Here is a 22,573-nt window from a genome sequence, read left to right on the forward strand (position 1 = left end):
TAAAAGTGACTCGCTTTTTTCCCGATGCCTTCTCTGTTGGTTTGTTTTATCGTTTTGTGAGGGAAGTTTCAAGACTCACGGCGTCCGATTTGTTCGTTATGTTGGCGCTTTTGGCGCGCAAAAGTCAAGTTACTCTGCCAGCGAAATGCCGAAAAATGGTTTGCAATTTCGAGATTTCTCCCGGTCCGCAAATGCCGTCGAATAATATTGTCAGTCTCCTGGGAACGGCAGAGAGCATTTTCTAAATTAGGATTAATATGTGAGTGTTAGGACGTTCGCTTTAAGCTCAGGGCGGTTAAGGCCCGAATTTGCATCTTTGAAGACTGTGTGAATGCTTGCGAAAATAAATGGCATTCTTTTGCCACCTTCAGAATTTTTTAACGAGAGTGTCGTTTCTATTGCAGCTAGGAATGTTTAAGCCAGATAAAAAAAAGTGGTGCATCTTCGGAATAATAATAATAATTGGTTCCTGGGGAAAGGAAATGGCACAGTATCTGTCCCATATATCCTTGGACACCCCAACCGCGCCGTAAGGGAAGGAATAAAGGAGGGAGTGAAAGACGAAAGGAAGAAAGAGGTGCCGTAGTGGAGGGCTCCGGAATAATTTCGACCACCTGGGGATCTTTAACGTGCACTGACATCGCACAACACACTGGCGCCTTAGCGTTTTTCCTCCATAAAACACAGCCGCCGCGGTCGGGTTCGAAACCGGGTACTCCGGATCAGTAGCCGAGCGCGCCAACCACTGAGACACCGCGGCGGGTAACGCATCTTCGGAAGGAATGTTAATTTTGTGTCAAATCCCAGTGAGCACTGGCATCTTGCCGCGTTATAAATACAGTGGACGCGTAGCACGTGCTGTCAGCGGTTAAAGTCAGCTTTAAGTCCAAATTACTTTATTCAGTACGTCGTCACTTATATCTGAAAATATGAACTAACTCTGCGTGTCGTGTGCTAATGTTATACTCAAGTCATTGTATTTTCCTGTTTAACAACATGGTTTTACCGGAGCATGTGTTAGCGGCTGAGTTAGAAGAGCCCGCAAATGCACCATGTTTCTTTTTCACGCATGGGTACTCATTGGCTTCAACCACGGGTGATGTGATTTGAGGAAGGCTGGTTATTTAAACCAAGAAAGTTTTTAACCACCGTTACCGTCTACACTGTCCTAACGACTTGGTGTCGACCAAACGTGGTACACGTCTACTGATTGCTTCTAACGAACTCGAAGTGAAGTGCACAGTGGCTGAATCTACATGCTTCCCGTCTATGCTACAGCTACGACGACTACTACTGTACTTGCAACTAAGGTATCCATGACTTAATATTTTAATGCTTTCACTACAACCTATGTGCCCACGTGTATTAGGTTACGTGACAACGAACAGCTACGTCGCCTCTACGTTCTCCTCTTTGTTAATGTGTATGTGAACCAGTGCTGCTCCGAAGACACTGGAATGTCTTTTCCCATCATTAATCGCATAAAAGCGCTGCACAATAGAAGCTCCAACCTAACGTACCCTGAAAACGGCCCGCAAAGGAGTACAGTGCGTAACGAAGAACGGAAACTACTTTAAAAACTGCTTTTAAAGACTTTAAAGTCCTGCAAAAACTTTTCCGTTTGAGCTGCGTATACAGAATTACCAGAATTGTAATACCAGTGTAATATCATATCAATATTAGTGTAATATCAAATCAATATCAGTCAGTGTAATATCAAAAAGTAGTAAAATCCTCATGTTTCCAGAATATTTTCTCTATGATTTCTATATTCTAGTGGCGTCAGTAGGCAATATGCACAGTTTCCATGCGCGCTCTCTGTATAGTGCTGTTAGGTTCCATATGCTCTGTAAATCATTTCTCTGTAAGTAATGCATTGAAGCGTGCAAAACTTTTCTAATGGCCACAGAGAACCGTATCAATGAGGAAATAAAGTTTTTCGTAACTCTGTCTAGCAAGAATCAAGACTGGAGTGTCATTAGGGTGATTGGGTTAAGCTCTTCTTACCTGACCTTGCCAGGAGTTTCCCATTAAGGCAAGACCTATGCCGGAGGCAGTTTCAGCCGACTCTATAGTTACGACTGGCATATTCTGCTGCTCGTGTAATTATAAACCCGAAGCAGAAGTCGCGACGACTTGCTGACAATTCACGAAAATATCTTCTGGCACTTTTCGATGCGCCTGTACACAGACTTTGCAAGAACAGCACCAGTTTTCACGATGACACGACCGGCAAATACGCAGCAAGCGTTTTATACGCAACCATTTTCGTTATCGGCAATCCAGAGCTCAGTCTTAAATAACTGCTTTCAGAAAAAATGAATGCCTTCGAAAACTTCCAGGCAGCTTTAAATAACACCTCGCGCTCCTAACGGCGCATTCCAGGAAGCAGAAAACAAGAGCACCCAGAACTAGGCGTCGTAAAAGAATGCCCGCGCCATGTTTACTTGACTCGCCCACTCCTTGTTTACCCAGCAGTACCCTTAAGTGAGTCGCCCGCAAGCAAGCATGCAGAGTCCCCGGGACGAGCGCTCGGAGAGTGCCATTTCGCGAACGCCATTAAAGCGTATCGACCCAACGGGAAACGTGCCTGGCTGCGCTACGCGCGCTAAATGCTTGCGACAAGGCGCACGCGAGAACTAGAGACCCCGAGCGCAGCTCGGAATCTTATCGGCAGTGCCTAATTACTGCGGCCAGAGTTGTTCAGTCGACGCTGCTCGCCTATCCCCGGTCCGTAGTTGGGGACAGCTTCGGGAGGGTTGGAGGGCATATGACCTTTACGCGAACTTCAGCATAACACTCTTCCCCCCCCCCCCCCCCCCTTGCGCATCTGTATACAGAGCGGACAAATGACGTATCGACGTGCGCATCCTCAATTAGGTCCCTGTCGTGAGCTGAGTTGACGTAGGATAAAGCCCAGATGCAGAGAAATATAACCTGAGCAAATAGAGTGTCGAAGAGTAGGTCGTGTGACGCGCGTGGTGCTGAGGGAGGGTATAGGCGCAGTGTTTTCAAAACGTTAGCAACGCGTAAGACTTGAGTGATTACTCCACGCGCCTCTACTGATTAATCTCAAGGTCATATGGACTTTAGCTTAACTCTGAACGCTAGCAAATAAGGCAGCCTGCCTGTACTGAGGAGTTTAAGAAAGAAAGAAGAATGTTAAATGAATTTCTCAACGGTTTGCTGTGCAGAACACTGTTGGAGGCGCCGAGTAAGAGATCTAGTAAAAAAAAACAGGATTAACACAGCTTTTTTTCTGTATTATCTGAATAACTTATACTGTGAATAAGTGAAAGCACATGGCCTGGCAATGTTCAATATGGAGGGCGAGAGGGGCTTGATATGGTGCAGTCTTCATGTGACTTCATGTTTTGTGATGAAAACTACCTTTCTTCATGAGAAGAAAACTCTCATTGTAATTGGACAGAACACTGTCTTATGTTCATGCCAAAAATTATTGAACAAAACTTGTGAATATTAGAAAATTGCAACGTACTGTTATGGAAACATTCAAGGTAATGATCCATTCTTCCGATGTGTAGATAAAACCTTCTTTTCAAATTTTCTTATCGCTTGCATGGAGCAGTTAAGACTTCCACAGAAAACCAGTGGGGAACGCTTTTGACCATAGGAAAAGTGTTTATGGCTTAAAAATGCGAGCCTGTTGAACCGAGTACTGCGGAAATATTGATTGTTATAGTGAAATCTTTCAATGAGGGAAAAAATTGCGTTGACGAAATCGTTCCTGTTAAAAAATGCTGACTTTGTCCAGCATTGTCGGATATAGCGTGCGAGGCGCCGGTTGAAGCCATTACGCATGCGCAGAAGGTGTGTGCTAATCCGGTATACGTCTACCCTATGCTAAAACACTCCATAAGCTACGCAGAAACGCATTGTGATTAAGATCAAGGTCGTCACGGGCGCTTGTGAATCCACAGAATAGTAAGTTCCAGACACCAGCGACACCTAAGGCAAGAAAAATTTCCCTACCAGACGTCTCGAAGTTCAGAACTAAACTCTGAACGGCTTCCGCTTAGAACTTTTACTCGGGCACGCGCGCGTTTGTGCGTGGGAGCTCAGAAAAGAATAGTCTGGAGCAAAAATGGGCATTAAAAGAAAGATACCACAAAAGCAGTGCCCTTCCTACGAAGCGAATAGCGTTTACTAGCTTCGTTAGGCGTGCACTCCAATGCGTTCGGGTTTCCTCGCCGGAACAAAGGACCAATTTCCGCGAAATTGAGTTTTTCCAACTTTTATGGGTGCCTACTTACAAAACGTAGCATGTACAGAGCGCTAGCGCGGCGCTAACAGCAATAGCCAAAAAGTAAAAAAAAAAAAGAAGGAAGCGGTTTTCGTAACTTCAAGTTCGCCAAATGCCGCTAAATGTGTTTGTTCATTTGACCAAGTGCGCGTGTATTTCTCGCCAACTTACGGCGAGGAAAAGAAATTAACAGAGACACCAAATTGTTTTGTGCACTGGAAAAGCGATAGCATTAAAAACTGTTGACGCCTTTTGGCAGAAGTGAGATTTCTTCCGGTCTGGTGAGATCATTTTCCTCCAACCTGTGAGAAAGTTCCTCTCCGTTGACACCACTTCCTTACAGCGAATGAAAATGCTCTCCTCTGGCGACATCACTCTCCACCAATTAATCAGCGAAATCTGCTTCTGACTAGCCATTTTTTTCCCGATGAGGCTTCTAATGTTATCGCATTAAAGAAACACGAATTCATTCATTCATTCATTTTTATTGAATTTTTTTTCTGACATAGCCATAGCAGCCGGTTATTGATAAAAGATGAGCTAGCTGGGTCGGGTGCTGTCATTTACGTCTCATGAGCACTGTGGTCATTGACAAATAATTAACACGTCAAATTTCTACACAGGTGTTTTAGGATGCGCAGTTATCTATAGGTTGCGTTCGACACGCAAACTTTGGGAAAGGTGAAGGCCAGTGCTGTAGGCGCCACCCTCTGTAAATAAAGTTCCCTGGTTCGTCTCCCCGTCTGTCACGTCAAGGCACTCCGCAAGAGGAAGAAACACTTCTCATCCAAAATACCCGCAAACTTAGGAACGAACTGCCTGCTCATTTGAGCACTGATTGCACAGACGTAAATCCAAAGCTCCCATTTGGCCTTCTCCATCCTAATCCGCCACGTGCCGAACGGAGTTTTTTTTGCACTTTTATTTTTTATTTTGCTGTTGCCGTTGCAGACGCCGATGGTGGTGACGTCAATCTTGCTCCAAATGCACCAATCAGAAGAGGTCGTGGTAAAGCGATGAAATCCCACGCCCTTCCCTCCAAAAGACGAGTGGAAGGCATCTTCTCTCTCTTTTTTTTTTACATCTCGAAGGTGGCGACACCTAGCCCGCTTCACTCTAACCACTGAGAAAAGAGGACGGTGGAGGTAAATGGGCCAGGTTTGACACGATGAGAGACCAAAAGATAACGGCGGATTTCTTCCCTAGTTTTGACTGCTGCAATTTATTTTCAGGCGTTTTATATTTTAATATTTAGACCCGCCGCGGTGGCTCAGTGCTTCCGGCGCTCGACTACTGATCCGGAGTTCCCGGGCTCGAACCCGACCGCGGCGGCTGCATTTTTACGGAGGAAAATCGCTAAGGCGCCCGTGTGCTGTGCGATGTCAGTGCACGTTAAAAATCCCCAGGTGGTCGAAATTATTCTGGAGCCCTCCATTACGGCGCCTCTTTCTTCCTTTCATCTTTCAATCCCTCCTTTATCCCCTTCCCTTACGGCGCGGTTCAGGTATCCAACGATATATGATACAGACACTGCGCCATTTCCTTTCCCCCCCAAAAACGAGTTATTACTAGAGTGGCGTGCCTTTTGGTTTGCGAGCCTAAAACGATCGGTACAAGCATAAGCCAGGAAGTTCACGGATATAAACGAGTTAGTACCAATTAACTTTTGTTTAACAATTCGAAGGTAGCGTTTAACATGTGACCTTTCGGGATAATAGCATGGGCAAGGTGTCCAGTTTAGAGACAGGGGTAAAAGGAAACGACGCAGCAGCAGCAACTTTGAGAAATGAACTAATGAAAAGGTATTTAGCATGACAGGAGACGGAAACTGTCGCTTGAGTCCATTCTTATCAAGCGCTGCTTAATAATACTACCTGCAATCGAAATGATTTTATTTTACTAGGATTAGCTTCATCAAAAGTATACTCTCGAAATGGAAACTTCAATAGGATATGGAAAACATCGCTGAATGTATCAGTGAACTGGGTGCTCAAATTAATGAAATCAAGAGAGAACAGGGGCAAAGAGGGGGGCGGGAGGAAGGCTAATCTCATGTGCGCTGCTAGCGCTGCGCGACCTAAGCTTGCGATCGGTTTTGATATACCGCGTGATATTGCGTTTCATTATGTAGGGTTTAACGTCGAAAAGCTGCTCATGGACTATGAGACTCGCGGTTGTGGAGGGCTCCGGATTAATTTAGACCACCTGCGCACTGACATTGGACATAACATTTGCGTTCTTGCTGACTTAATGAATCAAGTAGAGAAATTAATAAGGCCAACAGTTTTACAACGTTTGTCTTTGCATTCACTGATTCCGGTATGAAGGTCAACCCGATCTTTCCCCCAAAAAATCTGTTGGGGGTCTGAACCCTTCCGCAATCCCCTGTTTCCCTCCCACATCCCTGACATTCGTCCTTGAAAACGCCACCCTCCCACATCCCTGACATTCGTCCCTGAAAACGCCAATGTCCCTCGGTCTTTTAGGTTGTCGCCGTTACGAAACAACACAAATTTTACATTACGCCGTCCCTTTCCCTAAAAGCCAGACACAGCTCAGACGCCTGCCTACTTCCAAACTTCTTGATTTTTTAGGCGCAGAAAAGAGACAAAACACGAAGTAGGCGACTTCCTGTCGTCTATCTCTTGTTTTCTCCTTTTTTTTGCGCATTAAAAATCAAGAACGAACGATAACTAACGAGCCTAACAGCCAGTTGTCTTCTACTTCTCAGATCTCAATGATCAAAACATTCGTTTACCTCCCAGCTCCTGTGTTTTAACGCCTTGCGGCGCATTAGGTGCAGAGCAGATAATTTATGTAATTGTGCGGCAGCTCACTACGAACTAATGAATTTTGGGCTTCGAGTATTTAAGATTTATTACCAAAGATCATTAAAATAGACTCAGTTTCTAAGACCACCTTATCAAAGTTTTTCTTGGTCCTCATGGAATCACTCTCCTGCGGAGGTTTGAACTTTAACGCAATCATGTTGAAGGTTAAAAGTGAACATCAACTTAACAACCCTAAAATATTTGTAACCCAGCGACTCTGTAAGCTCATTTATTAAGGGATCGCTTAAAACTTCCTTGGCCTGAGTGGTTAAGGTAAAGAAGGCGATACCAGAGAAAATTGATTGCTATTTCTAGCTCAGCGACTTTTTCAAATTAGCACAACAAAGAGTCGCAACCTTACTCTCTTGTACGCGCCATCTCCTGCCATTCGTCCACAACCCTCTTCACTGTTATTCTTCACCGCAGTGTTGCAAAGGCGGCGAACTTCAAGGCGCCTGAAAGCAGCTAAGCGGGAACTTTTTCCCACATTCCTCTTGGTGAAGTCGGGTCTTATCGCCAGCGTCTATCCCCTGAAGGATTGTGTCTGGTTTTGCTGCTGCCAGTGGGAGCCTCGCGCTCACTTTTGTGTTTTTGCTTTGTTGTTTTTTTAAATTCTCTCTTCGTGGAAGTTGTCTCTTCTCGGCAACACTAAGAGCTCTTGAATCCCCCAAGCGCATCCACAGAAAACAGGCGCCTTTGGCGAAAAGTGCAAGCAGCAGCTGACTTGAATCAATCCGAGGCTCATGGGAAAACTTAGACTCGCTTAGAAAGCGTCGTGTAGCTAAGGAGGCTGCGGCATCCGTCGCTTCGCTCAAGTGCTTTGTTAGGAGCTAAGCCTTTTTTCGAAGTGAGGCGAGGTAGGTTGTGTTCTAAGACGCCAATGTTGTGAAAAACCGACTGGTAAGAAATACACACGCGCATCAAACGGTTTAAAATAAATCTGCCGAGGAGTTCATTCACTTGCAGAGCCGGGAAGATGTGCTCGGCGAGTGGAAACTTCAGTGGCGGGTCGTCTGTAGTTGTGTTTGCCAGTAGAAAAACGCGACAGAAACGACAGAAAGGTGGCTGTGGTTGTAACAGATATTTTGCAGTGTTTCTGGCATTGAAATTGTACTAACAACAAAGTTTTGTCAGCAGAATTTTTTTTATTGTGTTGTCCTTTGTCGCCGCTATATAACTACATAAAAATACTGCAGAGTTACATTACGATGTTACAAAAAATTATGAAATGCTACAGAAATAATCTGTTCTTATTACAAAACGAAAAAAAGCATTCTGTCGTATTTTAAGTGCGATTATTTCGTTTTTTTCGACTGTGTTTAGCGACATGTTTGAAGCGGCTATGTATTCTTTTCTAACGAGAAAGTTGTTTTACAGCGATTGCTGTTAAGGCTATGTTTCTCGCGTATGCGGCGTCGGAGTGGTTGGCGTAACACCCAGTGGCAATGGGCCGCAGTGATTGGTCAGAATTTAGTGACGTTACGCACGACTTCATAAAACGCACCAAGCTGGTTGGCCAGAATGGAACGTGTTACGCATGAAGCCACGACAGCGCGCGGCGCTGGTCAGCCAGAATTGAATTAAGTCGCACATGACGTCACGACAACGAGCTACTCTGATTTGCCCAGAGTGCCAATCACTGACTTATCTCAATACAGTAACCTCACAGGTGCCGTAATTGTGTTCTATATGAGCAGATGCATTGTACGAATCAGCTACTGTATGTGAAAGTACGCGCTTTTCAACCAGATTTACAAACACTCCGATTGGCTTTGACAGTTCTAAGCCCCTTGGCTGTTGCTGCAATTCGCAGTTGTTCATCTTAATAACAATCCACATAAAAAGGATTTCTTTCAGTTGTTAAAGCAACCTTCATGTATATAAACCAAGGCTGTAAATAGAGGCAGTTTGTATGCGATTTATAGCCTAATTTGTAGTGTCAAATCTTAACTGAGGTTTCTGTTCCTCCCACTGCTTTCACAATAAATAAAACAAGAAAGGTTAGCCTTGCATGTCAGTATAGGAATATAATAAACAATTACATAAAAGAGTCCCAAAGAACGAATGCCCATTTAGATAGAAAGAATCAAGCTTTCCATTCTATTTTTCCAAACCACAGTTGCTACGTCTCTGGGACAGTGAACACCATAGAAAATCCCTCTGCCTTGAACAAACAAGTACTGCTGTAAAACAAAAGAAAACAGTAGGCATAAACAAAATTACAAATGCAGTGCTGTCTCCTCAACCGGCTACAAACTATATAAAAATGCAAAACGGCTCCGCCCTCAGCGTCACCTCATAGTAGCACGTGGTTCGTCACGCTCTTTAATATGCTAATGAGCAAGGAGCTAGAAGCTTTCCACTCCAATGGCCTGCCCTTCACGGACGTTTTCAGCGTCCGAAAGCAAACTGAAAAAAGTGTACGTAAGAGGTATAAAGTCCTTGGCACAGTTTGGCGCAAGGTTTATCGAATCTCGAGAAGCAGGCAAGCAGGAAGGCACGCAAGGACGATTTTGGACACGCCAGCAGTGCTCCAAGCGGGAGTGTAAACAAACTAGCGGTCGGCGAATTGTTTGACGAGGCCACGAAGACGTTTGCCGCGTTAGTAGCCGTTAGTCTTTCAAGGCACGTGCCTCGACGGGTCCGTGTGCGCCTCTACGCAAGGACTGAAGAAACGGCCACGCACGCCCCCTTGCGGACCCAGCCCGCAATACCTCCTGGGACGTTCACTCTGTGTAGAGCCGTTGTCTTAGCCCCATACACATTCCTCCGTGTCGCTAAAACTACGCATTGCTGAGGAATGCAGAGCCCACGCATGCCACACCAAGGTCGGGCGCACGAAGCCACTCGTCAGTTAAGCACAGGTTTGTGAATGTCCAAATCACGATGGTGAATGACGCGACAACCGAAGCAACTTATAATCTAAACGCTTTCCTCCTGCAAAAGTTTTTTTTTGTGTAAATATTTGTGGCATGGAGGGTAAGCGCTGAGTTTAGCTTCAGTAATGCTGCATCGTTTTTGCAGAGGCAGGATGTAGGAGGAAGGCACCTGTTTTCTTGGGATCCCGACGTTTACGCCGCTTGCGTGACTTGGCGTTTATGAGGGTGGTCGGGGCGGCGGCCGTGGCGTAGTGTCCCCGCGGACATGCGAGCCCTTTATACGGCCTCGTGGAGTCGTGCCGAACGTTTCGGACATGCTTCGCATCCGAGGGCCCTGTACAGGCTTCTTGGTGATAGGAGTGTCACTTGTCTCTGGGCGGTACATTAGAAAACGCAGAACAAAACTCTTCAGGATGACTGCCGAGGAAAAGGGTCAAAAAAGCGCTTGTTTGCCTTCGCTTGTCCAGGAGGAATTTCTCGTACCGTACCACGTTTGCGGCGTGAACTTTGTGATCGTGATGTGACTGCCGAGCTTCAACTTGTCTCGCATTGTGACGAAAAATACAAACATGTGGCAAGGGGTGTACATTGAAAACAGGATAACAAGGTAGCTGGACTCATCACGAATATTCTTGGAGGTGTCTATGCACGTTCCGCGATCCGCTGACACGCACAGTTTCTAAACAAGGGTCTGTGGACTGGCTCATAGTGAGTAAATACTGACTTGCAAAGCTGGCCTTTTGAGCCAGACAGTAAAGGAAGTTCAGGCAAGGCTTTAGCCGCAGCACTCAGAAAAGAGCTGAGCTGGGATCTGTGAAGCCAGTTCTGCTGCCAATCACGTTTACCCCTCTTTGTCGTTGTCATCTGCAGAGATGAAATAAAGAGAGTAAAATGCTTCGACATTCACCTGGAACTGACGTACTACCCGCTGTGCAATTAATGATACACGATGCACATTTTTATCGCGTTATCATGGCCGTCATCATGGTCCTTTCAGTCCTTTCCTAACCTCAACGCCTGACCAGTACACCGCAGACGACGTCGATAGCTTCTGTAGACAACGGAATGAAAAAAAAAAAGGTTATAGTGGGCATTGTGGCCCGCAAGCGGGACATGGAAATGAGACACCATTCTGATGTAACGCAAGCGGTGCATTGATCCAGCGGCAAAAGGGCTTGTGAGATATATTTTCCCCGTTTATTTGCTAGACCAGTAACAATGGTCTGATCAATCGAAGAACCAAAACCTGAGAAGAACCGTTCTACCTATTTAGGTTTTAGCTTTCTGCGGCACGTGTGGCGCTGCAGAAAAAGTAAAAAAAAGAGCAGCACATGGGGTACTACATGCTATTAGCAGATATAATATCATTGATCGGACAGTATCATACAATATCATGCTATGGCAAAATATATGCAATAAAAATGCATGCCGCTTGCCCCGGTGTATAAAATACAGTAAAAGTTCATTTCAAATCTGAAAGCAGAACTTCCTCTTATTGAGTGAATATTCAAATGTTCCAAGAGTTTTCATTATTGATCGCGCTGTGTGGCTGCTAAGGAAACACTGCAGAAACATTGTGTCCTTCGATAAGAGTGAGTGAAAGACGTTCCTTTTTATCGTTGCCTTCAAATGAGAGCCAATTAAAGATTTATGGTTCCGCAGATATTTAAAGCAAGAAAACAGCGTATGCCCTGATAAAACTGGCTACCGAACAAATCGGCCACAGCCTGTGGCTTCAACAGGCTTTTACAATTGCAACCGAATTTCTAAAGAAGCAAGCTACGCTCACCGCATTCCGATAAGGCAGTGTATGCTTTTTTCCCCTAAAAGAAGTCGCGAGAATATGCAAGTACTTCGAGAATCTAGCAACTGAATGCCGAACGTCGTACGCATCTTTTTCAACGTGGAAAAGCCAAATTCCACAGCCCGAAAAACATTCCATGTCAGTATGCCGGGTGATTTGTTAAGAAAAGTTGGCGAAGAGTTTTACCAGGAACGGGGCTTCGTATTTTCAGTAATCAGTTTCTTGCTTCAGCGACGCCGGAAATGCAGTTTTCAGCATCTGGACCCTTATTTACACATGCAAAGCACCACGAAAAGCTTTCCCTACGTAATCAAGGTGAAACTGTTCGGAGCGCCCGCATATTTTCCCAAACGCCATTTACGCAAGCACTAGCAGCAACTGTGAAAAAAAAAAGCGGCCAGCGACATAGGCACGACTTGCATGCTGGATGGTGTTCCAGCAACCTGCATAGTCTGGAACCTAGAAGACCATGTTAGCATTTCCGCGCTTGGCGAGAGAAAGAGCTCACGGGACGGATTCTAACGCGTTCAAATTTTCTGTCTTGGTTAGAGCCTTCTTGGACAGGGGAGGAGGGGGAAAAGAGAAGGAAAATGCCAGTTCAGCCACTTCAGCCGTAATGAAGGCATGCCGTGCTAGATGGAGTTGTGCTCGGGGACGGAGTCCGCAGTTTGCTGAGTGAGAGAGATTGGAGCGTGCCGAGAGAGAAATCCGCTCATTTTTTCAGTTCCGGTGCAAGTGCAGGGAAACGCTGAGTCGGGCAAACCCATCGATGCGCGCGTGCTACACTTCTGGAGTGGCACGCAGGCAACTCGGGGAGCGCAACGCGGTGACAAGCGCTCAGCTAATCACCAGTTAAGGCATCTCTGCAAAGCGCGCAACTCGGAACTTGGCCGTCAGAGAGGGGCTTTCGGCGGTGACGTAGAAGGTACTAGAAAAAGCTGAGCGCTGTCTTTTGTTTGAGATAAAGAGAAGATAGACTGGAAGAGAAATAAGGGCACTGCTGCCACACGAAGTGCGCTCTGAGCTGTGCGCGTGGTATCCATAGTTTCGTTTTGCTTTTTGTTGGAATGTGGTCCGTGGAATATTTCGCAGCATGACAGCTGACAGGACCAAACAGTCCCGCCACCAAACTTCACAGATTAATGACGTTTTTGTCCGACCTAGAAAGGCCTGTCATACCACGTGACATTTGCGGCCTTCAAATAGGGACGTGGTGGTTAAGTACAGTAGGGTAAAGGTGTCGGGTAGCTGGTAAACAGTGTCTGACATCAACTATGTTCGACTTTCTTTAGCTGGAATGATAGAGTTTGTCTGTGGCCTTCAATCGTCCATGAATTTCTCCGTGCTTTATGTCAAACAGGGTGCAAAGACGCTCAACCTGATTGAGCCTGGCTCTAATGTAAGGCGGTTTAGGAAGCCTGAGCCGAAATCCCAGGTTACACACAGCGATGTACACTGCACGCCTGTATTTTATTTGATGTGAGAGGCTTACCTCTCGTTTATGCGAATAATTGCGAAATAACTTCCGACAACCCTTGAAAAGAAAAAAAAATGGGAGAATTTCAGGCTCTGGTCATCCCTTGCAAACGTTAAAATATGTTATTTGGTTCTGCATCTGAGTCGAGACCTATTTTGTTGAACATACATCTACTCCCAGTTTTCCTTGTTTTTCATATTTGGGACTAGTGAATTGAACTAGGGATGTTTGTAGGATTCGTTCAGGATTCTTTTCTTTTGTTCGTAAAATAAGGCTTTGCTTAGACAGTAGACTGATTATGGTAGAGAGAGGCTGGTCACATGGTTCTTAATAATCACAAAGTAAACAAGGGAAGGAAAGCTTTAGGGTGCTTGCCAACGTTTCGACAAGTGGATCAGTCATCGTCTGTTGTCGAATTGTTGGCAAGCACCATGATGTTTTCCTTCCTTGTTCACTTTGTGATTAATAGACTGATTAGGTAAAGTGCCAGAAACCAGAAACGAGGCTAGAAATTTTGATCGTGGGTCGAGATCGAGTGAGCGCTGTTTTTTTTACAACGGAGCACAGCACTACCGCGACCCGAATAACCTTCCTCTCGCTATGGGGAACTTGCGCTGAAGTTTTCGGTGCGATTGCAGCGCCATAACACACTGCCTAGCGAGAAGAGGAAGCAGTTTTGGGTAGTACTCTTACTACTTTTCCGCGCCACCTTCAGGCGCTTATTGGCGTGAGCCTCCGCGCTCTGTCGAAGGCGCACGTGCCGTGCGTCAGCTATCTGGGCTACGCCGAGAGAAGCTAGGCAATGAATGCTGTCCGCCAAACGCAGAATGTGTTCTCGCGTTTGCAGCGGCCCAAGCGGCTGATAAAAGCAGTTTTGAGTCACCGAATGGAGTAATTGCTGTGCCACCTTGGCAGCGCAGGTTCCCCATGGCCTAAGTGACACCCAGCCATCTACCGTTATCTCGTGCCCGTATTTCCAGTCGCAACACAACCAATACATTAAGGCACCGGCGAGAGCTATGAGAAGTTTTCGAGAGCGAAATATTTTTCTACGCTATAACGCACGACACTCGTATTCCTCCAGGGGTCCACACGCCAATCCGTGCACACGAGCGGAATGCACCGCGAGGAAAGACTCTTCCAGCTCTCTGAACGCCACAGCGCGACCTCTGGCCTTAAGGCTCAATAGACGCGTCCTAGTGGCTTCACTGATTTCCAAGCTGCATCAGTGGCCCGTTTGCTCTCGATTCGGTCTGTCGGATAGCTTGCATATTGGCTACGGCTGGCTCGATACATGCTCTGCTTGACTGCTGGACAGTTTTTCCAGGTCGGGGAGAGTGGGTGGGCTGTCTTAGGACACTTGACGTGACGCTGACATTCGACTCTCGGTGGCATCAAGCGTACAATATGTTGTTTGGTTCGACGTCGCCAGGTGTTTCTGAATTTTGGAGACTTTGAGCGATGTAAAGTTGCTAGATATTGCCTGGAAAAAGAAGTTGCTATATTCAGCAGGAGGGGTTTCACCAAAGCGGACAGATGTCTATGACACCTCTGACATCTAGCGCCTCAATTTCGGAATATAGCCTTCCGCAGCTTGTGGGAGCTAAGCTGAGAGAGTGGTCGACAAATATGGACGCAGCTTGTAACTGCATATATATATATATATATATATATATATATATATATATATATATATATATATATATATATATATATATATATATATAGTGTGTGTGTGTGAAACCTGCAACTGGTTCGCCGCTCTGGGACACTAATTTTTATCCTTCAAATGATTTCTGACGCTGAAAATAGCCTCCAGTTTTAATTCGATGGCATTAGTAGCCTCATTATGAAAAAAATTCGCCGTCGTTCGTATAATTTTAAGGTGCTGAAGTGACGTCCCTGGACCGGAGGGGATAACTATGCGTTTTGGTGTATATTCATTGAATAAATGTCACAACGTCTAGACGCCTTCAGGGCAGCATCTAACCTCCAGCTAGATTGCCCGAAGAGACTTCTGGCTGTTTGCAGATTGATACGTAGGAGCCGCAACACACCCATGAAAGAATGGCATAAAAATTGGAGAGCGCACTTAAACTCCGCCTTAAGGATATGACGCTATCTATAGCGTAGTGGCTTAGGCTTTCCGTTATGAGCAGTTTGACACCGTTGAGCGCATTTTCACTTTTTCAAGTGTTTCAATTAATCAACTGATCAATTACACACTTAATTTATTAATTAGAACAATCAAGCATTGACTTCTCATTATGAGCATTTTGACACCCTTGAACCCCTTTTTAATATTTATTTTGTTTATTTAATCAATTAATCACAATTAGTTCAATAACTCGTCATCGCGTATCACGTACCAATGAATCATAAATCACTAGGCCAAGAAATTACCATAATAGGTTTTTTTTAGGCTGCCCCCGATTACTTCCGAGACGCGGTGCGGTCTACTACTACGCCGACGGCTTTTCGACCAAACGAGCTTTATACGCTATGGCGTAAAACTCGATGTAAATGCATCGACAGCGTGTAATGCTTTGGCATCGCCAGTACATACTGTAATTAGGTAACAGTTTTTTGTACTCATCTTTGCATTTGTCATTTGTCGCAGAGATTTTAGTTATGGGCAATATGCTTGCTATATGCTCAAGCTTTTCGTCCCCTAATCCCTCTTCCCCAGTGCAGGGTAGCCAACCGGAACCCCTTTCTGGTTAACATCCCTGCCTTTCCCTCCTTCTCTTTATCTATTTGCGAAGCGTGCCCAAAAGACGGTCACCAGTTGCTCATGCAGCTCACGTGCCGAGTAGTGGTGCTCAGGATAGAAGTGTGATTATTTAAGCCAAACTGGGGAGAAAATCCCCCCTATTTCAGATTTAGATCTCTAGGCTGAACGACCTTGCCAATTAGAATGGGACATGCAATGCCACCTCCCAGAAATATCACGCTAAACGTAATTGGCGGTTAAATGTTCTTATCGTGGCACCAAGTACTTCACAGCAACCACGAATTATATTCGGGCTGATTGGCTTCCAATCTCTGCTCTAAAAATGGCCTTACTTGAACGCGTTTGGGTTTTCCGCGGCCAAGAAGCCGCGCAACACGACATTTGAAACGCAATACGCCGGGACCCAAGGACGGCCGTCTTCAGGCAAGTGCTTTTCTTAGGCGTGGGAGTCGCAATTCTATTTGATCTCTCCCTCTGGGCGAACAACAAACAAAAAAGGAAGAGAATGATATTATCACTGGTTCCTATTGATGCGCGTTGCAAAACGAGGGGACTTTTTTCCGGGACAAATCTTGCCAGAAGCGGCGGCCCAAAAAGAAATTATCGAATTACGCCTCCACGCGTAGTCCTTGCGGCAAAACAGAAACAGGAAAAGGTTCGTGTAATCGGGGACTGCTCAAGGGCCAGTCGTTAACGAGGATGTCTACGGTTACAGGCGGCCTGAAACGCGATGCCATCCCGAGTTAGGCTTGTTTATCTTCAAGCCCATCCGGGCGACGGGAGCCTGGGCTTTGGCCTGCGCAACTCCTCTCGCTCATTCCTCACTGCTCCTTGCCCTTTTTATACTCCCGTTTCTTTTTTTTTTTCTGCTCCCCAATTTCCCGTTCTTGCTGCCTGTTTCCTCGGTCTATACTCTCGGGGAAAATGGAATCCTGTTGACACAAGCGCTGGGCGGCGTAGACGAGGGCCTCGCCACGTCTTGAAGCCTGTACGTTCTGCCTCGAAATGAAGGGCTCCGCTCCCCCCGTCCCTTACACCAGCACCCGCAACTCAGCCGAAAGAAAAACAGGCCTGGGAAATTCAGCGGACGTCGCAGTAGCTCCTATTCGAGCTCGCCTCGGTCAAGAGAAAGAACTATTGGTGCAGAAGCAAAGGGCGAACAGCAAAGACAAAAAAAGTTTTGCCCGTTGATCTCTGCAGCAGGACTTTGATGCCACTTTCGCCGGAGCTCGCGTCGTTCTCGCCCCGGCCAGGCGGCTGTATACTACTTTCGTTCTTTCTTTCTCAGACCATCTCGCTCAGTCGTTTCCCTATTGTGCAGCAGAGGATACATCAGTGCTCGCGAGCTTTCCCCTTTTGTGAGTGGGGGTTGCGGGCGCAGACCTCCTTCGTTTCCTCAGCGAGTTCCGCCGACACATTCGGTACGTCTGGGGCGAAGCGAAGCCGCGTCGCTAGTTCCCATGCTCATTCACCGCTGGCCGCGAAACGTTAAGGGCTTCGGCGCACGCCATTTGCCGTTGCCCTGGTGACAGCAGTGCGGGTGGTGACGTGAGGTGGGGGGGAAGCATCGAGTTCTCTCCTTTCTCCTATCCCGTTCACGCTGATATGATGGAGGCCAAAAGAGGTACACAGTGTGATGCTTCGTTTTTTTTTGTTCTTGTTGCTTGCCACAGCAACGCTCGTGCATATTGCACGAGACCCTTTCCATCTATGATGGTCTATACTCTGTCTTGCCGACCAGAAGCGTAGCAGCGCTGTGTAGTGGACCGGGTCTGTTCGCTTCCCGAAAGGCCTGAAATCGTGTTGGCGAGAGGCGTGCCTTAAATTGGTACTTCGAGGAAGTCGGAACATCTTTTGCCGGTCTGGGTACGTAACGCTGCTCCGTTTATCTTTCCAGTCAGGGAATCTTTTGTCATGACTCTTGCACTGGCAGAAGTCGATCGTAGCATCGGGCAAGCCTGAAGAAAATTCTGTCCGAAGCTTGAACAAGGAAGAGAAACAGACATTGCACGCCGTGACGTGACGAGAATAAGTCTTTTTATCGAGCGGCTGGGTGAACACGGAGCAACGACTGGGTGAGAGTTCTTTACATTTTTGCTTTATTCCTTTCAGGATTCAGTAGAGCTCATACCTTATGTAGCTTCCATCAGTCACGGCTTATAACGTGGTTAGGTTGCTCTTAGTGTTATTGCACAGAAAAAAATAGCAACGATGGCGTACTCAGGTTTCCTTTCACGCAAGAGCCGCTGTGCGTACTGAGGGAACCTAATAATCGTATCTAAACTTTGTTTTTTTCTTAAAGGAATAAAGTAAATGTCCTAGTATGCGTATACCCCACACCAAAAAAAAAGAAAGAAAAAGGAGAAGCCGCTTACATAAACATTGCCAAAGCAGTCATGAATATCTTAAGTACATTTAGACAGGCGGTCCTTGTCCTTTCATGAATACATATTTTCATTTAGTGGCTATGCGTATTCAAACCTCCGGAAATTTGAAGCAGTGGTAGATATCAATTTCTTGAGGGCTTGCGTTTCACTACATTCTCGCGTCACAGAAATGTTGCAGAGATCATAATTTTCCTACGAAGGGATTCTTATTCAATTTTAAGGCTGGAGTTTTAAGGATGTGTCTTCGCGCAGAACGCGAAAATTTCCATGTTTTCGTTTGTCGTCGGTAGGCCTAACGGTGCTTTTTGCATACATCCTTTGAGACGATGATAATAAATATGCACTGCGCGATTGTCGTGGCACCTAGTGTAGCACTACCGAAGTGGAGTACGACAATCAAGCAAAGAAGAGAAAAGGAATATAAATCAAAAAGTAAGGCATGCATGCATACTGTTCCGCAGCGCAGAAGGCAATGACGGCAAGTCCCCCGGGGCAAGATTATAGCACTCTCGTCGACGGGGGGCCGTCCTGCCTTGTCACTTTAGCAGATTCCTTGGGGCCAACGACATCAGGACCCGAGCAGACGACACTGAGTCGAGCAGACCACGTCGACGATAGTGCATATGGGCAGCGGGATTGGGTTATCGGCAGCAGCCAATTACGGAGCCAAGAGAAGCCGGCTCGTGACGACGGCCTCGAAGACTTCCTGCGTTCTTGTTTGCGCTTGTGCGCCGCCCCCGAAAGCCGTGGCCTAACGAGCTTAGGCGGGACGGCGAAGCATACGTGATGGTGCGATGAAAAAAAAAAGTAAGACTGAATAAAAAGTGAATGAAGGCAGGAGAATGAAGGAAGCGGAGTTGATAGCGACGGGACGACCTGCCACTTTTAGCTTCTCGTAAGTTTGACGCGGCATTGCGACGATATGTCGTAAATTTGATTACGCGACAAACTTTACTCAAATCGCAAACTCGGAAGAAAGTTTCGATCCATTTTTCTTCGGGGGTGATCGTTAATCATGTCGGCGCTTCGTGCGTGATCTGGTAATTGCAAGTTAGCTAAACTTGCCTGGCAGGTTTTGAACTGAATCGACACAATACGCAGGAAAGCAGTCGTGGTACAGGTCAGCTAAGCCTAAACTTTCTCGAGCTGCTATTTCTCAATTTGGATGTATAGTCAAAATAATAATTAAGCCCAATGAAGAGGCAAAATAAACGAAATATAGAGGGCATTGTCTACATTATTTATCCTGAAAGATCTGTTTTAAGAGAGCTCCTTAAATAGGGCTTCATTGATCTTCTTAGGCAAGTTATGCAACACACGTTTAATCAGGAATGAAATATCACCGATGATTCCGTGTGTCTCATGAATATCCCATGTATTCGCTCCCTCTTATTAGCAGATGTATAACGAAAACGAAAAATGCTAATGCGGAAATCTGCTCCGACACCGAGGTGCCCATGGGACTCATGGTAATGACAGGCAGGAACTCGCGGTTGTCAGGAAAGCCTTGGCGGGTTCAGTAAGCCGCACATTATCGCTTTCGGTTTGAAGTAGTAGCATCTTTTCAAGAAAGGTCATGGCGAGAGTTACAGCCACAATTTAAGAGGCTGCATAGCAGTGTGTTTTAGCAGCTAAAGTCAGACGCTAGTTAACGTTGAACGTGCTACGTCAAAAGGAAGTGTCAGCGTGCGCACTATAATCTGAAAGAACGTGAGCGCCTTATTTCAACAGCTTCATGCATTGCTACTGAAAAGCGCGGTGTACAGACACGCCCTATATATAATATGCAGCACATAATGCGCGTACTGTATTGGAACACTTTATGAAACGCAGTGTGAAAAACAATTTACAGTTGCATGCAAAGTGTTTTGCTATGCGCAGTGTTGTAGGTGCGAGTTCGCAGCACATATGGTGCTTTGTGCATCGACAGCGCTTGCATTGCTGACGCAATTTTCCACTGCATTCACTTTCTGTGGATAACCTTACCTGTTTACTGCTTTTATAACTGCAGTACAATCATTTCAAACACATCCTACACTTATGCAAGCAAGGCTGCTTTGTCTCACAGGTTACACAAGGTGTGAGCATGGTTTGATCAAATCGAATTGGTTCATGCAATCTTTGCTTTTTCGTTGTGGTTGTCAGACATTAGATAGAGTGTAGGTAATGAAGACAGTGCCGAGAAATTCGCTACCAGCGCTAATAGCCTGGCACTCCGGTTATCAGCATTGCCCTTAACAATAATGGTCCTCAAGAAAAGCCTGCGGATAAGGGCCAACTGCGTACACATTTTATTTCTTGCGCAGATATGAAAGATATTCTTGTTCCTACGTATTGGAATGTCTTTTTCATATGGCGAGCGCAGGATCGCTAACAAATCTGAGAAGAAGGGCTTTAAAAATAATAGGAAATCACTCGTAAAACTCACTGAAAAAATTATGCTTTAGGATTATTAAGGTAGCTCTTGTGAATGGCACCAATATGCTGAGGAAGCCAGGTGGTTGTTAAGAACGAGAGAACGAACTTGATAGATTCTTAGCAACCATTTTTGATATTCTTTGATAATAATAACTGCACGCAGTAAGTCAAGCTTTCTCACCGGCAGTGTTGCTTTTTTGATGAATGTAATCTTGGTTATGAACCACGCCAACGTATTCTTGAAGATGAAACTAGTGCAGGCAATTTACAGGCAAATCTCACAAAAGAATGCTACTCGTGTTAAGACAAGAGCACCTTTTAGCTTTTACTATGACAAAATTAGTTGAATATTTATTTCACACAGACAAGGGAGAAAAGTACGCGTCTGTCTAAGACGATGACAAAGAGGCACGGACGCCTGACGAGTGTAAGTCTCTCAATACACACAACACCTCAGCGTAGGGTGAGGGAAAAAATGAATGGGTTGCATGCACTGAAGAGAAGATAAAAACGGTAAACAGAATACAGGCAGTGACACAGAGTGGGACTGGAGGGCTAAACCATTAAATATAAAGCAGGTAATCAAAGCAACCGGACTTGATATAAGAAGTCAAATTCCTCATAAAGTGACAAGTACGCATCCAACTTTTTTTGAAGACTGCTAACGAATATGACTGACACAATATTGAGATGATGGCAGGCTGGCGATTTAAAAAAAAATCAGGTGTAACAAAAGGTTGTTGTTGCATGCTATAATTTGTCCGTATTTTGTTCGTGTTTTTAGTTGTGTGCATTGTGTTACATATCTGGTTTCTCTCCGCACTATGCGGGTCAACAAATAAGTGCTTTCGGGCGTCGAGCAAAGTTTCGGAATAAAAGAAGGGAGTATCCCGGAATTTTTTTTTCTCGTCGCAATAAAGAAAAACACGCGTTATTTGCACGCTGGAGAAGGTGCGATCACAAAGTGTGTTCAAAGTGCACTAGAAGATCGAAGCCGAAACATCATGCTGATCTCTCCTTGTGGATATCGGCGTGAAACACGAAATGACCACTGTCCAGCCGCCATCTATGTCCCGTAATGTCAACTCCACTATCCGCGAAGCTTCGTCCTTTGGGTGGAATTTCTCGTATTTTGGTGCTTCTGATTCCTGTCTTTAGGGTTCAGTCGTACGTCTGTATATAAAGTTTATGCAGGTTTCATTCAAAGCAGTACGAAAGCGGATTCTGTAATGGTGAGGCCACTTTCCGATGTGTGGATGCCCTTCGCGGCCGAAGAGAGTGTTGGCGAGGAATGGTCACCCCGCAGTCTGTAAGTACTGCAAGAGCAACTACGCTTTTTCCAACGCCAGTCGTCTTTACAAGCACATTTCTCAGTGCGTGAAACACAATTAAAAGAAGGTAAATAGCGAAGCCGCTCTTGAAGCAACATTCTCAATGCGGTCGTATTGGTGCAATATGAAGCGCAGCATCAGTCCATGTAAGATTTACCTGCTCATCGATACAGGGGCAATTCAGGCCTAGAAGAACGCCGATAACGTGTGGCAAAGGCTATATATTCTAACCCTTCGTTTGCCTTATTAAGAAATGAAAACTGGAACGCGGCATTTAACGTACTCGGGCCTTATAAAAGTCCCCAAGCAGTTACAGTTTGGCTGTAAAACTGCTTGACCTATACTATCAAACGGCCGCAGCAATCATAAAAGAAAATATAGGAAAAGCTTCATGTGCCGTCTTCGTCTGACGGCTGGATGAACGTCTAACGAGTGTTAGTCGTAAATT

The 22,573-nt window shown here is 45.6% G+C and overlaps 1 protein-coding gene across 3 annotated transcripts in view; it reads right to left on the bottom strand.

Moving 5' to 3' along the window:
- The window catches only part of LOC144104233 (xibalbin-1-like), a 104,191-nt gene that overhangs the window by 77,865 nt on the left and 3,753 nt on the right, over positions 1–22,573 (bottom strand). The window contains exon 1 of one of the 3 annotated variants that reach the window (XM_077637116.1): positions 18,828–18,956. The exons of the other annotated variants lie outside the window; for them this stretch is intronic. The gene's annotated coding sequence lies outside the window, so the exon portion shown is untranslated. Of the gene's footprint in view, positions 1–18,827; positions 18,957–22,573 lie in introns of those variants that run through there. 3 annotated transcript variants of the gene reach the window in all.

This window comes from Amblyomma americanum, chromosome 9 (genome assembly GCF_052857255.1).
Source record: "Amblyomma americanum isolate KBUSLIRL-KWMA chromosome 9, ASM5285725v1, whole genome shotgun sequence".
NCBI lineage: Eukaryota > Metazoa > Arthropoda > Arachnida > Ixodida > Ixodidae > Amblyomma > Amblyomma americanum.